We start from the raw sequence: 16,664 nt of genomic DNA, 5'->3' as shown, positions 1-16,664 counted from the left end.
TGAGGAAACTGAGGCTCTGAGAATTAAACAAACTTGCTCAAGAACACAGTGGAAATAAGAAGTAGAGCACAGAGTCAAACCCAAAGCCTGCAGCACATAGCTGTCTGCTGTAAGATCTGGCTGAAAGGACTGGACCCTAAATCAGTGCACCCTTCCGGAGGCTTTCCTCCCCGATTGTCATAACAGGGGAGGAAAATTCTTGACTGTTCTGTTCCTCTGACCATCCCCACTGAATCTCAAGATCCTGACTGCCGGAATGCAGGCATCCCCATGTCTCAATTCTTGGCTTTTCCCTCTTTCTACCTCATCCCTCAGAAAGTTCAGCTATAACTATGATTTCTCTGTGGATCTAGACCCCTTCATTCTCCTGTATTTAAAATCTGTATTTTCAACCACTTGGTAGGGGTTCTTATATGTTTGCATTTCAATCTAAACATGTCCAAGACCAAGCGCCCACTTCCCTCACAATGCTGCCTTGCCTCCTAACCTTCAACATCCCTTAGTGATATGATCATTCTCCCCAGTAACCCAGGCAAAAACCTCTTTGAATTTCTCCCTGTTCTTTTCTATCCTCACATTCTGTCACTTGCCAAGGCATGTATTTAACAGATTCTTGCTTCACTTTGTCTATGCATCCTTCTCATCTTTGTCATTCCCACTGCCTCAATCCAAGTTCAGGCTCATTAACTTTCAACTGGACTATCATAATCCTCAGAAATTAGTTTGGACTCATAAATAACCCCACATTAGCTTTTGCCTTGCAATCACACACATATGCACACACACACACACGTGCACATGCATGCACACACACCTACTCCCAGGCCCAACTCGCACCTACTGAATCAGAACCTTTAAAAGTACTATGAAGTCAGGGAATTTTTTTAAATCTCCAAGTGATTCTGATATAAAGCCAGGTTGAGGAGACCCTGACCTATGGTTCCTTGCCGCTAGTTCTTTTTTTCAAAAAACCCTCCTTTCCAAATTTTAATCTAGATTGTACATTGTTTTCAGATAAACCTTTAGAAAACATATGCTTACATAACTCTTTTCACAGACCTCCACTGGCTCCCCCTAAAGCACCTTCTGAAGTGTATACCTCCTAACAGGTATAATCCAGGGAGGAGTCCTGCATTAAGTTTAACCAGTTTTTTTTAATACAGAACTCCTCAGTTTTTATTATGCAATTATATGGTGTGAATTTTCAAGAGGGAGGGATATAGCATGTGTAGTTCTCAAACTTACCTGACCCTGGAACGTTCTCTTGTGAAACATCTCATTGCCCTGAGGTTCTGAGGAAGCTTCCAGGAAAGGGTAGCCTATAAGATAAATTCCAAACTCCTAAACCTGGCCCCAAGGTACCCTATACCCAATCTGCCTTTCCAATCTTGTCATGTGCATGAGTCCCAAACACCCTACTCAGATGAAGCTATTTGCTGTTCTACCAATACTTACTGTTCACTCTCAGTTGAGGTGGACAAAGCATTATGGCGAAAGTCAAACGGAAATCCACCACTCTGGATACTTTTCCTCTCAATTCACAGGCCCATTTCTATTTACCAACTAAAATGTATGTTTACATGATTTAGACTAGAGCCTTAACTGAAAAAAACAGTCTAGGTTCTCCCTCTATGCTAAAGAATGGTATCAATAATGTGCCCACATATTCACTGCACATTCACAGATGTGTGCACACTAAGTAAGCTTGATTATTTGGTGTTACAGGGTAAGAAACTGATTTTTGTTTTTGATGCTCTTATTTGTTTACTAAAGAAACTTACAAGATTGGATTGCTGGGGGGAGGAGAGGAAGAGAGAACCTAAGGAATACATATGGACTGGGCGCCATGGCTCATGCCTATAATCCCACCAATTTGGGAGGCCGAGGTGGGAGGATCACTTGAGCCCACGAGTTCAAGGCCAGCCTGGGCAACATAGCGAGATGCTGTCTCTACAAAAAAAATTTAAAAATTAGCCAGGTGTGGTGGTATGTGCCTGTAATCCCAGCTACTTGGGAGGCTGAGATGGGAGGGGAGGATTGCTTGAGCCTGGGAGGTTGAGGTTGCAGTGAGCTGTGATTGCACCACTGCACTCCAGCCTGGGTGTCAGAGCAAGACCCTGTCTCCAAAACAAGAAATAAATATGGCCAGGAGTATACAGACAGACTCCATCAAGCTTTCTTCCACTAAATCTGAGACCGACAGACAAATATCTTCTTGCTTTTGGATCATAGTTACCATTAAAGCAACTCAATGATTAAGAGAGGAATTTCAGAGCTTTTTTGTTTTCTTTTGGTTAACCAAACCAACTGGATGTTTGAAAATCGGTCTCCTTCAAACCCCAAGTGCAGTTACTTCTTGGGGCAATTGAACCACTCTTGTTTAGAACAAGGGCTCCTTAGGTAAGCATCCTGCTCCAAGTTAGGTTACGTGTATCATGGTTTCTGCTGCACAAAACAGAAACCTGACTATGGTGGCTGAAACAAGTGGTTTATTCCCTTGAATAAGAAATCTGGATGTCGGCTCTCCAGGATTGGCCATCCAAGGATCAGACCCCTCTTACCTTTCTGTTTGCCCTCCTTATGTCTGTTGTGTTCCAGTAAGAAAGAAAGAGGAAGAATAAAGAGGAAAAGGCAAATGCCTACTTTTTATGAGGGAAAAAATGGCTTTTCTGAGATCCCCATAAATTAGACCAATGAGATGTAAATCTCATTGGCCAGAATGACATTACATTACTACCCTGAACAGCAAGGAAGTTTAGAGAATAGAGCCTTTTAGGGGACAAACTGCCACCCACCCCAAAATTGGTCCTGTTTGCAAGGAAGAAGGGGAGAATTAATATGAAGGAGTCAGCTGGAAGTATCACCAGAATGAAAGCACCAAGCTACCTACCCTGACAGGCAGAGCACTTGTATCTTCCATATGGACATATCCAAAAAGATCAGGCATCTATACGAACATCTGTGCTCTGTCTACCCACCTGTATTGAAATGCATATATGTAACTAGTATAGCTTCCAGAGTTGCTTCTATATATAGCACTAAGCAAATTGCTTATACAGGGATTACTCAACATTCCTGAGATCATCTAGTTATTGAGCATTTAAAGCCAACTTTCGGCATATAAAATATAAAGCACAGTGTATTCTGAAAATCTCAATTCTCATAAAATCTGAATATACTGATCTGGAAAAACTGCTTTTGCCCAGAGCAAAAAGATTGGGAGACATCTGAATGACAAGTTTTGTCTATAATTTAGTGAGTTTCACTCATTCATGCATTTGCACACTCCCTGAAAAGTAGAAGGATTGTCTCCCTTAGCTCGCTGTTGCTGAATCCCACTGAAACTATAATTTTTCAGGGGGAATTGTTGCAAAAGAGTCCACTGTGAGTTTACTGTGTACTAAATGACTTGAACTTAAGAAGCTGGGCGAGCTTCAGACATAACCTTCTCAAACAAGGCAGACGAAAGAAATGTTAACAGCAAATAAATGGGCCAGTGAAAACGAACACCTCATTCTTTCTGCAAAGGTTCAAGAGAAATAATCATTAAAGACATCGTCACTTTCCAAAAAGCTTTATTGCAATTTCATGCAAGATTTTAGTGAGGCCAGGAGAATTGAGCTGGCATCTTTCTCCCTGCCTGTGACTCAGGCCAGGTAGCTCTTTTCAATAGCACTTGTTAATCTTGTTAAATCTTAAGTACCTCTTGGTTTTATGAGCCACGCTTACTTTCCCTTCTAGCCCTCATTGACCTTGCTGTCTTTGTGTGGCTTGAATGTCATCTCATGAAAGAAGTGCACACTTAATTCTAGAACAACATCAGGCTGAAGAGTATGTGTGTGGCCTGCATTTCAGGGTAGAAGCAGAGGGTGAAGGTTCATATTGATGCCCATCAAATTCATTTTAGATCTCTCTATGACCGGATATATTTTAGAGGCTGAATTTTAGTGAGCTGGCTATTGTGTTTTTGTCTTTGTTTTTTAGAAAGGGAAAATGAATGTGTACCAAGGTTGGTACAGGTGAGTGGAAATGCATCACACATGGGAGTAGAAAATGAATTTAGTTGGTCCAGCCCCACTGGACAAAAACCTAGCAGTATAAAACTATTAGATGTGTATACCCTATGTTCCAGCAATTTCACCTCTTAGTGGTCAAATGCTTTGATTTTTATAAGAATGTGTCCTGACTCTTTGTTGAGTATAGCATTCTATGAAAGAGCTCACCTTTTGATACTGAATCCAGCTCTTGGAAGAGACAAGTGTTCTGGAAGCAGAGGTGGCTCCCAAATGCAGTGTCTGAGGATTAAATATAAGCATTTCAAAGTCCAGAAATAGGCTTTTTTCCTTTTATCTTTTATTGACACGTAATAATTGTAGATATTTATGGAATATAGAGTGACATTTTGATCAGGGAAATGCAAATCAAAACCACAATGAGATATCATCTCATGCCAGTTGGAATGGCTATTATCAAAAAAGGCAAAGAAATAACAAATGCTGATGAGGATGCAGAGAGAAGGGAACTTATACAGTGTTGGTAAGAATGTAAATTAGTGCAACCACTATGGAGAACGGTCTGGAGGTTTCTCAAAAAACTAGCAATAGAACTACCATATGCTCCACCTTTTTTGTTCTCCCTGGAATATGGCTTATTTTCACTGGGTTCCACGAACTGTGCCCAGCTGAGAAGTGACTACAGGAAGGCAGTTCAGAATCACCAAGGGGTCAGTGGGGAATGTGCAGGATTCCAAGACTCCTCTCACTCCACCATTGCTGCCATCCCCACAGCTAGACAATGACCCTCCACACTTATTCCTGCCTCTGCCTTCATAAGGTTTGTCAGGTTTGAGAAAACATTCTTCAATAAAATGCTAGATTTCAGAAATAAGTTATTTACTCCCTCCCCAAACACAAACGGTTTACTCCAGGAAAAGCTGTGTTCCTCTGAAACCATGCTCATTTTCCAGAGGATGGTACTAGAAATATGTTATGCTCCGGATACACTATGTCTCTTCACATTCTCTTAATTTGGCTTAGTGTAATAAATGAGCTTGGGTATCTACTCTAAGCAAGATCTGTTGTTGGCCTCATGAGTTCTCTTGTAGTTGCTGTACATTACTTTTTAAACACCTCTGTACTTGCTTTCCTTTGTGAATTATTTATAGTATTGTTATGCTGTGGGCTATAGGGCAAGTTTCTAAAATGGCTTTATGTGTTACGAAAATGGGCAAATGAATAAATCATGTTAAAATATCCACAAGAGAATGGAATAGAATATGTCACAAGGGAAAGAACCTGTTAACATAAGGGTCAACGATGGTGACATAATCAGCTCAGTAACAAGAATAACCTTCATTCAGATCCCAAGTAGAATCCTTTAATCCCCCTGGCTCAGAGGACACATTTGGTCTGTTGGGAAGTTTATATGTCACGTTGCTGAATTTTATCCCGGCTGCCTATTTTTGCAGAGTGCTTACTACCAAGATTTTGTTCCAGCCTTTTGGACTATGCTTGATATACAAATAAAAGTAACAAGGGATTAAAACAGAATTCTTCTATTGGGCTCAGAGAGGACACTTCACCAACTCTGGAAAAAGAATTTGAAGCCAGTTAATCCCACTGGAGCTAAAAGTCTTAAGGATAATAACTTTTATTACATGAACTCTTCTAGACAAAAATAGAATTGTAAGTTAGGGGGAAATGTGTATTCTGCATCATCCAAAATAAAATTTGCCATCCTTGGATTTCTTCCTTGCCTAAGCCCAGTCTTCAGAACAAGAAGTATAATTTCACAATGTAGGAAACTATTTTAAAATATCTTTGAAAGCCCGGGTGCAGTGGCTTACACTTGTAATCCTAGCACTTTGAGAGGCCAAGGCAGGAGGATTGCTTGAGTCCAGGAGTTGAAGACCAGCCTGGGCAACACAGTGAGACCACATCTCTACAAAAAATAAAGAAAATTTTAAAAGTAACATGTGTGGTGGCCCATGCATGTAGTCCCAGCTACTCAGGAGGCTGAGATGGGAGGATCGCTTGAACCCAGGAGGTCAAGGCTGCATTGAGCCAAAATCAAACTACTGTGCTCCAGCCTGGGAATACAGCAAGACACTGTCTCAAAAATAAATAAATAAATAAATATCTTTAAAAGATTATGTGTAGCTAGGCTGGGCACGGTGGCTCATGCCTGTAATCCCAGCACTTTGGGAGGCTAAGGCGGGTGGATCACCTGAAGTCAGGAGTTCGAGGCCAGCCTGACCAACATGGCGAAACCCGTCCCTACTAAAAATACAAAAAATTAGCCAGGCGTGGTGGCGCGTGCCTGTAATCCCAGCTACTTGGGAGGCTGAGGCAGGAGAATCGCTTGAACCTGGGAGGTGGAGGTTGCAGTAAGCTGAGATCGTGCCACTGCACTCCAGCCTGGGCAACAGAGCAAGACTCTGTCTCAAAAAAAAAAAAAAAAAGAGTATGTGTAGCTATAATTCCACAAAGGTGACGGGAAATGTTCTACTGCCTCTAGATTTCCTCTGTCCCCCCACTTCAGTCTGAGTCCACACATTGCCATTCTGAGGAACAGCCATATACCCACACTGAGCCCTCTCCCGCCCTCTTGGTCATGCACAGTGTTGCATTGTCTTACAGACCCTACTGAAGAGCGCCCACAGCCCACACTGCTCATGCCTGCAGAACGCCTTCCTCTCCCTTCTTCACCCTCTTTCTCATGGTGCTTCCTAATTTTCCCTCAGGTCCTTTTCTCTACTAACACTTCACTTGCCTGGCAGAGCTCAGAGGTGGCCAGCCCCACCCTACATTTTACAACCTTTCTTCCACCTATTCACTCTCTTGTCCTAAACACTAAAGAGGACCTTTCCTCTTCCCAGGTCATCATAAGAACCCCAGCACATATGGTCTGGTCCTGGAATTCAAGCCCAGTCATTGCACCTCAGCCTCTAGTTCTGATTCCTAGATTTTTGCAGGCAGGATTTAATATTTAAGTGCCATAGACAACCCCAAATTATCACCTTTTGGTGTCATTCTTAATACATGCACCAGATCAGGCAAACACACACACACGCACACACCACCTTACAAAGAACTAAATAAAAAACTGAAGCACTGATGTGAGTGCACTTTACAACGTCAAAGTGTAGTGCCAATATTGCTGTCATTATTATTATTAGGCTACCCTTAACCTTCTTTACGAAGTAATAAGACAGCATAGCTGAGTAGTTAACAGCTCTGATTCTAGAGCCACACTGCCTGGGTTAAATCCCAGCTCTGCTATCTGACCTAGTTTGGGAAGTTACCTAATTTCTCTGTACCTCAGTTTTTTCATCTGTAAAATGGGAGTAATAAAAGGACCTACCTCATAGGGTTGTTACAAGGGTCAAATAAATTAACATTTGAGCAGATACAGAGATGCAATCCCCACACTCCACTTCAAGGAAGAACTCACTGCTCAACTGCAGCGACTATGGTCAGCAGACACCCTCCCCCCAGCTCTCAGCAACTCCAGTTTGGCTCAGGTGCAGAAGAGCCGCCTTGCCTCAAGCTGTGCTCTTCCTTGCTGGGGGCGGGGGTGCGGGGCACATTTGGTGACTGAGTGAGGTGGGGGCCTGATGCAGGACACTCTGCCAGATTGGCTGAGGTTTTGCTGAGCCTACGTTGCAGTTCGACTTCTTCCTGCTTTCTCTCCGTTCCCTTCAAAGGTGTTAATCCCTAATAAGCATCTCACACCCTGAACACTGTTTCAACTACTGCTTCCAGAGAACCCAATCTGTGGCGGTATTTGTCAAGTACTTAGAAAAGTACCTAGCACATAGTGAACACTACACAGTGCTTGTTAAGTAAAATTAAGTAAGTAATCTGGAAAAGGTAGCACTTTCATTGCTCATCCCTCTTACAGAAGATGTCAGAGTTAATGTTCAGCATTAGGGATATTAGGCTACTCTAAAGAGCCTGAGAGTTGACCTAATCAAGATGAGGAAACAATAATACCACTAATATAGACATTATATTGCTATGCTTGTGCTTTAGGATTTTTTTCACTATTATCTTTTCTGTGCTTGACCTTACAAATTCCATTTTTTATTGCTTACAAGGGTATTTTCTGACATTTTAAATTTAGGTTCAACAATTTTGGCTAATATTTAACATGAACTTACATAAAATCTATATGCTGTCTAGACTTGAGCCTTCTCGATGGTGGGAAGGACACCTAAGGGGAATTGTTCTGAGACCGTGAAACAGGAGGTCAGTAAGTGAACTCCAGCCTTGGGACCCTGGAGTCCTCAACAGCTATGAGGTTATATATCATCTGCAGATCTGTGGCCATGCATTATTCATCAACTCATCTATTCACTCATTCATTCAAACAACAAATCTTCATGCCTAATTCTCACAGTCATGAAAAAGACAAGATTCTGTGCTCAGGGATCTTACCTTCTGGGGTGGAAAGGCCACACCAGGTAATAAACAAGACAACTTGAGATGGAGATAAATACTGTGCAGATGAGGATGCAGTAAAAGGCCCTGGTTAGGGCTGCATTAGGGAAGGCTTCTCCCAGGAGGTGACATCTGAGCTAAGGATTTAAGGATGAAGAACCTGACAGGTGTCTGGGGAAGCACATTCCAGGTAGGGGGAACAGCAAATGCAAAGGCCCTAAAGCATGAGCACGCTTGGCTGCTGGAAGAACACCAGGGAGGCCAGTTTTCACTCAAGAGTGGGGAGCAGGAGAGAGCATGGCCCCCAGGTAAAGTTGGAGAGGCAGGTCCAGCTCCTACAGGGCCTTGAAGGTCATGGAAAAGGAATTAGGATTTCATTCTAAATACCAAGAGAATCCAACAAGTGATTTTAAGGAGGGTTGACATTACACAATTTATGTTTTTAAAAGACCATGCCGCCTGGGCGCAGTGGCTCATGCCTATAATCCCAGCACTCTGGAAGGCCAAGGCAGGCAGATCACTTGAGGTCAGGAGTTCGAGACCAGCCTGGTCAACATGGTGAAACTCCATCTTTACTAAAAAAATACAAAAATTAACCAGGCGTGGTGGCACATGACTGTAGTCCCAGCCCAATCCCAGAGGCTGAGGAAGGAGAATCGTTTGAGCCAGGGAAATGGAGGTTGCAGTGAGCCAAGATTGTGCACTGCATTCTAGCCTGGGTAACAGAGCAAGACTCTGTCTCAAAAGAAAAAGAAAAAAAGACCACATTGACCAAACACAAGCTCAATATTGCAGAAGGAAACTGAATTACAATTTACTTACTATAAGGTGTAGATACTCTCTGATTCCTGGGTGATGCTCTATTTTAGCATTGTGTAATAATTACTAATGGCTTTGGGGTGAGCCTGTGGCTGTTTTATGATCTTCTATTAGAACATTGAGAATAAACAACATTGTGGACTAAAATCATTGTTAGACCTGAAAAAACACACATCCTGCTCATAATCAGCAATTCTGCCCATCCTCTTTTCTCTTAAGCTTATTCCTTCTCGTTTCTATTAATATATCACCTGGCATTGGATAATCTATATAAATCATCTAGTGCCAACCCTTATCCAGAATAATTGTTAGCTATATCACCTTGGCTTGAAATGAGATGACACTCATTTTTCTGTCCGTCCTCGCTATAGCACCAGTCAGTCAACAATAACTAAAAGAGAAAAGGAGGCACAGTGGCCTCCTGAAAGACAGGAACTTACCTACTCCTGCTTCCAAAGAAGGATCATATAGAAATGGTATGTGTTTATTGGATCTTAATTTTCTCTTTCAGGCTGGGTGAGGATCTACTCAGTAAATCTAGCCTACAAAAGACAGGCTATAGAGGAAGAACCTGCTCAGGAGGATGGAGGAAGCCCAGATCTACTGGAAGGAGTGGGGAGGTGTCTGAAGGGCCAGGAATGACAAGGGCCAACCTGTTCAGGTGAGAAGAGCGGGTTACTATGGAAACAAGCCATTTTGTATTATTAAGTGATAGATGCACTAGGTGGGCAGAACTGGCTGGGATCTGTTGCATGTGGGAAGATTCCACCTCACTGTCAATGAGAACACCTGTTAGCAGAGAAAGTGAGAAAGCACCACAGGGTAGAAATTTAATATTTGTATCTCTGCCTGAGTCATCTCAAAAAAAGAAAAAAGATATGAGGTTCTTCTCTTCCTCACGATGGAGTTTTCCCTGGTATTACACTGATGGGATCAAAACCAAGCCCAGACAGCTGCTTTGTGTTCTCTCCCCAAGTTACTTTTGTTTATTCCTGGTAATTAAAATGAGGATTGGCTTTTAGGAAAAGCTGAAACCTCAGCAAAAACAAAACAAAACAGAACAAAATAAACAAACAAAAAATACAAATCCCATTAAAAAGTGGGCAAAGGACATGAATAGACATTTCTCAAAAGAAGACATATGAATGGCCAACAGGTATATGAAAAAATGTTCAACATCACTCATCATCAGGAAAATGCAAATCAAAACCACAAGGAGGTATCATCTTACCCCAGTTAGAATAGCTATTATTAAAAAGAAAAAAATGACAAATGCTGGCAAGGTTTTGGAGAAAAGGGAATTCTTATACACTGTTGGTGGGAATGTAAGTTAGTACAGACATTATGGAAAACAGTATGGAGAGTTCTCAAAAAAAAAAAAAAAAACTCTGCAAATAGAACTACCATAAAATCCAGTAATCCCACTTCTAGGTATTTATCCAAAGGAAAGGAAATCAGTATATCAAAGAGATACCTGCACGCCTATGCTTATTGCTGCACTATTCACAATAGCAAAGACATGAAGCAACCTAAGTGTCCATTGATGGATGAATGGATAAAGAAAATGTGGTATATAAACACAATGAAATACTACTTGGCCACAAAAAACAGTTGAATCATATCATTTCCAGCAACATAAATGGAACTGGAGATCGTTATGTTAAGTGAAATAAGACAGGCACAGAAAGACAAATATCACATATTTTCACTCATATGTGGGAGCTAAAAGAGTTGATTTCATGGAGGTAGAAAGTAGAAGGATTGTTACCAGAGGCTGAGAAGGGTGTGAGGGAGGCAGGGGATGAAGAGGGATTGGTTAACAGGTACGAACATACAGTTAGATAGAAGGAATAAGTTCTAATGTTCAATAGTAGAGTTGGGTGACTATAGTTAGCAATAACGTATTCTATATTTCAAAATAGCGAAAAAAGAGAACTTGAGATGTTCCCAACACACAGAAATGATAAACACTCGAGGTGATGGATACCCTAAAGACCTTGACTTGATCATTACACATTCTATGCATGTAACAAAATATCACATGCACCCCCATAAAAATGTGCAAATAATACATAACAATTAAAATTAAAATTTAAAAAGCTGAAATTTCCCCTCTCCACTTTACCCCACCTTCACACACACACACACACACACACACACACACACACACACACGGCAATCTTTTAAAAAGTCGTGCCAGCCCAAAGCCTCCGGAATTTATAGTTTGAACTAATTATCAGGTTTCAGAGAAGCACTGAACCAACAAAGGCCAATAATGTGAATGAATGAAATGTGATGAGTTGAATCAATGTAGACTGTCAATGTGAATTTCTTCTTCGGTTTAAAACATTTTCTTCAACTCTTAATCTTTCTCTATGGGATAATCATTTGAACAATTCAGGCCTGAAATCAACATGTACCAGAAAAACTGGATTTAGATGGAAATCATATTACCTAAATGGAGGTGGGATGCAACGAGCCCCTGAATTGAAAGCATTTCATTTTGATTTTCTGGGCTCTGTTGCCATGTTGGCAAGGGAGCTCTTACATCCACTCTGAATACTGTCACATGGAAGAGGCAGTGTGCAGGGGAGGAATCTATGATATGAGGCTAGCAGAGATATCCTTAGGAAATATGTATCTAAGAGGAGGGCAAGTATTTTAAGTGCAAGTAATGCATGTGGTCATTTTTGCTCTTTTAAAGAAACTAAAAATTATCATAATGGCAACTAAAACAGAGCATAGCTCAATAAATTGTTCGTGAATAAATAAATGAAGTATGCTTTCTCTCAGTCACCTTGGGTAATCAAATTTGGATGCCAGGTTTAAATTCCCAGGTCTCTTCTGGTTGGTGGTTTGCTCAGAAGCTGTGCTGTTAACCCATACTCTGTGTAGTTCACCTTTGAAAAAATCCAGAAATCTGTGTCATCCAAATATGCTTCCTCCAAAAATCAAATGACCACCTGGCAACATGCCTCCTGGGTTTTCCTCCCCATTAGTCAGGATTTCCAAATGACTGCTAAATCCAAATCTTGGTCTTCTTCCACCCAGTCAAGCCAGGCAAGTTTCCATGAAACTACAAAACTAAGAAGCCCTTTATGCCACTTGACAACAAGAAAATAAAATCACAGAGGCGGTAAAGAGGAGAACTATAAACGAGCAAATGAAAACAGAAATGACAAGCATAATGAGAGAGCATAATTAGGCCTGGAGCACCGCCACACAGGCCTGTCACATTCCTGATGGGTAAAAGATTGGCTGACCACAGACCCGCCTGTTGGAATTGCCAAAGGTGAGGCTGGAGAGAAGGCTCAGAAGCACATGGTTGACTCTTTATACACAAAAAGCTCCACTGGAAAGAGTGTTAAAATATCTCATTCACACTGTCAGTTCCAAATGCTGGAAGCAAGGGTTCTGTTTCCCTGGACAGCGCGCATTCCACTTCTCCATTGGCCAGGCTTTCTGTTCTAGGGAGGACTTCTCAGACACGTAAAGGGTCCACGGTGACATTCCCCGGGGCTTGAAGCAGAGCATACCTTTGAAGCCTTGAGCTCCTCCTGGGAATGCGTTCATTATTCTCTTCTTAAGCTGGAGGTTTTCTGAAATCAATCCTTTCTGCACTAAGTAATTAAAACACAAGCAGAAGGCTCATTCTAGTCTCCTCATAAATAAACCAAAAATAAGTGAAATGTTGGAACTGGCATTGACTGCCAAGTTTTATGGCTGTCCCCTAATTACTTTGGTACAACACACATTTGTGTGTGTCTAAAATAATTATTTGATAACCATGACCATAGTTCCTAAAATAATTAAGAACTATAATCACATTGTGAAATATAGAAATACAGCCTGATAAATGTTTGCCCTCCTACCTAAGTAGGTAAACAAAAGGATGCTGAGTTTGTGTATTTTGCTGCCTACATGAATATTGATCATGAGCGGACTGGCCTGAAAAAGCAATTATGCAGAACTGAAAGCTTGAATGGACCTGTAACACTGTGCAGTGTCTTATTCCTCAAAGTGGGCTACCACTATCCTTTGAGAGCTGGGGTGAGGAGGGAGTCAAAGCTGCAGGGTAAACAAGATAAACATTTGGGATGCTGTACTATAGGTATAGGCGTGGGGAGCACATTATGGCTACATCAAAATAAACATGGCAATATTATGGAACAGAATGCACAATGCACACAAATCTCTCAATATTACAAAGACATTTTGATCTGGCAGCTACACCCACAGGGTCCCTCATGGGTCATCCTTCAGTTTAGAGGTTCTTTGTGGAATCATTTGCAAAGTGCTCCTAGGTAATCAGGAAGCAATGACTTGCCAAATAAAAAGGAAGGTGTTTCTGATGTGCATGTATCAAATCTAGATTTGATTGGAAAAAATTTCATATCATATACATAAATATGGATAATAGGAATCTTAAGGAACCTTCTAGATCATTGGTTGCTACAGGGTGAAAACTGGCTTCCCTCTACCCTTGTAGGTTCCTTGGCTGGACTATGAATTAATTTGACATAAGACAGGTTAACAGGAGGAAAACATTTTAATTACATACATACACACGGGAGTCCCACACATTATGAGACTCCAAAGGGTCAGATGGTTGGAGCTCATATAGTATCCTGAGCTATGGAAAGGAATAGGGCTTAGGGCTTCAAGGGGATGGTGGCAACATAAGTTGTGGGAGGGTGAAAGTACGAACGTATGGTGAATAAAGGTCATCTTGTTATGTAGATAAAGTCACCCAGATAATAAAAGTTGTCTGGAGCAGCCCTCTTCATGATGCAGATACTGTATTAGATTTCCTTTATAGATATACATTTCTTTTACAAAAGGACAGCTTTTCCAGCTGCAGTTTCTTAGAATAATCAGCTCAAAATATGCCAAAGAAGTATATTTTGGGGTGCCATATTCTAGTCTCCTACAGTTACATTTTGGGGTAGTGTATCCTGAGCCTCAACTGGGGACAATTTGTGCCCTCCCTTCCAAGAGGGGCATTTGTCAATATCTAAAGACATTTTTGGTTGTCACACTAGGAGGGGGAAGTGCTATTTGCATCTAGTGCTCAACATCTTCTAACACATCAGACAGCCCCCCACAAAAAAGGGTTTCCTAGCCTAAAATGTCACTAGTGTGAGGAGAAACCCTGCTTTAGAAAATGTGTATATACACACCGATAGAAAATGAGTGGTCTGTAAGTTCAAGTTGGGCCTTGGGATCATGGCCCATAGGAGGCCTCAGATGGCAGGCATGGTGGAAGGGATGGAGGCACGTGCCTCTCTGGACCAAGGCACGGACGAAAGGCAGCCTCTGGGAGCAGGGGTTCAGTTCAGCTGGTTGCCACACCAGAGAGAAGAGTGGGGTTAGATTCAGGCCACAAACAGAGCTGCAATGTGGTCTTCGAAGACTTGTTTTTGTAGTTCTGCAGCAGTTGCTGCTATGCATATGCTTAGGGATATGCCACCTCCTTCAGAAAGTGGCCTTAATCCTCCAAATGGGAGTGAATCTCCCCACATCAGTGCTCAGGCTCTGGGTCTGAGGCCTTTATTATCTTACCCACTAATACATCCTGCCATTATGTCCCAGAGTAGACGGTAAGTTTCCTGAGGATGACACTCATGCATTTTCACCTATCTCCATAGTACCACGGCATGTAGCAATACTGATAAAATAGTTGCTGAATTGTCATCAATATTTATTCTTCCTCCCAATATTAGAAATTCTATGTGCATACATTTGAACAAAACATATAAAATGTTAAGGTAAAAAGGAAGTAATCTACTATTTTCTTCTGGAAAAATCATTTAGCAAAGCCCATCTTCAAAGACCTGTTTGTACTTTTTTTCAAAGCTAATAATCTGTTTGACTGCCTTCCCCACTTCTTTAACGTTTTTAGTAGTTTCCAGTGGTAACATGGTTCATCTTGAAATTTCACTACTGCATTTCATAAATGGGTCCCAATTTGGTTAATGTTTTTACACACAAATACCTATAATCAAAGCATGGAGCAAATTTTGCCTATTCTTTGCTATACAACTCAAAAAAGAATTTTTTAAGCTCTATAATTCATTAGTTTGCTAATGGCTTTTCCCCATAAGAGACAGTTTGACCCTGCTCAACTTTTAGTTACAGCAAAAAAACTCATTCAGGCTTTCTCTCTGCTCTTCATATTCAAAATAAACCATTCTATAGACTGAGAAGGAATCAAGCACTTTTGGAATAAAAGGCAATTTTCCATGATAAAATATTCTGAGCACGTTTAGTACCTTCCTATTCTTTACATTCCTAAAATGTAAGAAACTCATCTCCAGCAATCCAAATATCTTAAACTCCACTTACAAAACAAATCAAAGGGTTATTCTTCACCCTACAAAAGCACTTATCAAAAGATTCAACCCAAGATTATTTTCATTCAGCAGCACCTACTCTCAAACCCATTTCAATTTAGATAGTATTTACACAGCTTTTCATGAACCAGAGCTTTCTAAGAGCTAAGAGGGAATGATGAATGAGCTCAGCCCCTTAATTCTGCAAGTGAGGAAACTGAGGCTCAGAAGACCATATGAACTCTCCAAGCTGCAGGATAACAGCTGGGACTTATCAAGGGCCCAGGGCTTCTCACATCTTCACCACTTCCACCATGTCAAGGCCACCATCACGTCTTGTTTGGAATGCTATAGGAGTCTCCTAGGTCCCATTTTTATCCTCCCTCCTACCATCCACCCTCTCTCCAAAGGCCACTCCATACAGCAGCATGTGGATGAATCTACAATAGAAGGCAAACTATGTCCCTCCTTTGCTCAGAAACTTTTAATATCTTCCTATTTCCCCATGTAAAAGCCAATCCTCAACCACAGTGTAGAAGGGCTATCCATTTCTAGCTACACATCTCCTCAGTCACTGCCCCCAGCCCCAGTACTTGGGGACTTTGCCCTTGCAGTTCCCTCTGCCAGCAAACTCTTCCTCCAGATGTCCACATGACTCACCCCCCTCCTTCAGGGGTCTTCTCAAATGTCACTTTACCAGAGGTGGCTTCCCTGACCATCCTGTATAAATAGCATCACCCTACCTCCTATCTCTCTCTCTACTGGCTTTTTAATTATTTTTATTATTATTGAGACAGGTTCTCACTCTGTCACCCAGGCTGCAGTACAGTGGTGAGATCATAGCTCACTGCAGCCTTGACCTCCTGGCTTCAAGTGATCCTCCCACCTCAGCCTTCCAAGTAGCTGGGACTACAGGTGCACACCACCACACCCAGCTAATTTTTTTTTATTTTTGTAGAGACAGAGTCTCTCTATGTTGCCCAGGCCTGTCTCAAACTCTTGGCCTCAAGTGATCCTCTTGCCTCAGCCTCCTATATTGCTGGGATTATAGGCATGAGCCACCGCACCTGGC

The 16,664-nt window shown here is 41.6% G+C and overlaps 1 long non-coding RNA gene across 3 annotated transcripts in view; it reads right to left on the bottom strand.

Moving 5' to 3' along the window:
* LOC129531622 (uncharacterized) overlaps nt 1–9,798 on the bottom strand; it is a 55,051-nt gene extending 45,253 nt beyond the window's left edge. For all 3 annotated transcript variants that reach the window (XR_008676913.2, XR_008676912.2, XR_008676911.2), the window contains exon 1: nt 9,701–9,798. This is a non-coding gene — a long non-coding RNA (uncharacterized lncRNA). The remainder of the gene's footprint in view (nt 1–9,700) is intronic.
* Between the last annotated feature and the right edge of the window lie 6,866 nt (nt 9,799–16,664).

This window comes from Gorilla gorilla, chromosome 12 (assembly GCF_029281585.2).
Source record: "Gorilla gorilla gorilla isolate KB3781 chromosome 12, NHGRI_mGorGor1-v2.1_pri, whole genome shotgun sequence".
NCBI classification, from domain to species: Eukaryota; Metazoa; Chordata; class Mammalia; order Primates; family Hominidae; genus Gorilla; species Gorilla gorilla.
The sequence above is the reverse complement of the archived record's forward strand: the minus strand, read 5'-3'. Positions and strand labels throughout refer to the sequence as shown.